This window comes from Etheostoma spectabile, chromosome 23 (genome assembly GCF_008692095.1).
Source record: "Etheostoma spectabile isolate EspeVRDwgs_2016 chromosome 23, UIUC_Espe_1.0, whole genome shotgun sequence".
Classification (NCBI taxonomy): Eukaryota; Metazoa; Chordata; class Actinopteri; order Perciformes; family Percidae; genus Etheostoma; species Etheostoma spectabile.
Window position 1 is genome coordinate 10,086,249 of NC_045755.1, and position 1,676 is coordinate 10,087,924.

Genomic DNA, 1,676 nt, shown 5'->3' on the forward strand with positions numbered 1-1,676 from the left:
GCTTCCAGGTCAGGTGAGCAGTGCTTGGCAACCCTCCTGCTGTACTCTATTTGTTATGCACAAAAAGGCACAGTCCTCCTCCTTTGGCTTTGCCGCGGGTCTTGTCTTGATCCTGCCGGTAGCTAGCTCGGCCTGCTAGCTGCCAACAACAATCTACGGCGTGCCCGTTCAGGCTATGTCTTCCAAGATGTTACGAACCGCCTGGAAGGCTCTCATAACGGCTGTGTTGTATCGCAGTCCTATATTGATTAGTTCAGTGTGGCTGTACTTGTTAGTAAGACCTTGACATGGGAATGCTATGAAAAAAACAACGAAAAACATAAATATACACCAACAGGAAAGCCAGGAACCGCTGCACAATCGCGCCCCGCCATCTTTCTCGCCGCCATCTTTCTCGCCCCTTTTACCACTCTACACTTTTAATGTGTGTTTTGAAGGTTTTTTCAAAGTAATTTAAAAACTCGATAATGTCAATTTGCACATTGTTAATGACAATATCATAGTAGACGATATATATTACTCAACCCTAGTGCAGGGACAGATTAATAAATGCAGTACACGTTTTAAGAGCAAAGGACAGAATTGAGAATGAGAGCTGTTTAGAGGACACTAGAGGAACGGTGTCTCCAGATTATAGCAAGCAGCGGGGGTTTCCTTTGCTCGGTATCTTCAAAGTTGCGCTCTAGCTTTTGTCAGTTTGATCATGCTAACTCAAACTGAGAGCAGAATAAACAGCAGCACCTGGGTCTGAGTGTGCACGGTGCATCTTCAGAATGTATTGGAGGTTAGTGTGTTCTTGTTCTGCTATTCCTATGAGATCCAGTTTCAGACCTTTGAAAGAAATTGTGAAGAAAGGTTAAAAATTAGTGCTAATTTAATGCATTCAAAGTCATTTTGTCACAAATGTCTAAACATTTTGTTGTTGTACTTGCCACAAATCCCAGAATGAATTCCCTGAGACTGGATAATGGACTTTACAGTAAAACCAAGAGTGCAACAGTTTTTCCACTGCATGCCAGAGCCTCTTTGTCCTCTTAAGCCAAAACACATCACATCTTGTGGTCGTATTTTATGTCTGAGTCTGAAATTAGTTGGAGATTTTTTTTACATAAAAGGTGAATTTCTCCTTTCATTTTGGGCTTTGAGGCTTGTGAAATGTTACGAAATAAATTAGGGCTGAACAATTTTAGAAAATCTAATTGCGATTTGTTTTCACTAATATTGCGATAATTAATTAATTAATATGCGATTATTTTGAAAGTTATTTGTGTTCTGTATTATTCTGCAAAGACGAGCAATAAATCAATGTATAGTATGAACAACACAAGATTAGATAGATTAAACAAACTGTTCTTTCTTGGAGGCATGGCTTGTATATGATGATAAAATTAGGTGATATCTTTTATTTAACTATTTCAGTCACAATAGTATATTGAGCACTGGCCAAGCCTGGTTTAAACATTCATATGAAAGTCAGAAACAAATCACACAAACTTAACTTCAGATTGCAAAAATATAGAAACAAATATGTGGCTTTACCACACTAGTAGTATTTATATTAGTTAATTATTGTTTACTGTAATAAACATATGTAAACATGTGGATTGCACTTTTTAAAGACTGTCTTTGAACTTTACTAGACAGTTAAATAAGTATAACTATAGTATGTGTATATA

The 1,676-nt window shown here is 37.5% G+C and overlaps 1 protein-coding gene and 1 long non-coding RNA gene across 7 annotated transcripts in view; one reads left to right on the plus strand and one right to left on the minus strand.

Annotated features, from left to right (window-relative positions):
• The window catches only part of grm8a (glutamate receptor, metabotropic 8a), a 311,638-nt gene that overhangs the window by 62,407 nt on the left and 247,555 nt on the right, over positions 1-1,676 (plus strand). The gene's annotated exons all lie outside the window — the stretch shown is intronic.
• Positions 1,405-1,676, minus strand: part of LOC116672992 (uncharacterized) — an 18,282-nt gene continuing 18,010 nt past the window's right edge. Inside the window, exon 4 of the long non-coding RNA XR_004327702.1 lies at positions 1,405-1,658. This is a non-coding gene — a long non-coding RNA (uncharacterized LOC116672992). The remainder of the gene's footprint in view (positions 1,659-1,676) is intronic.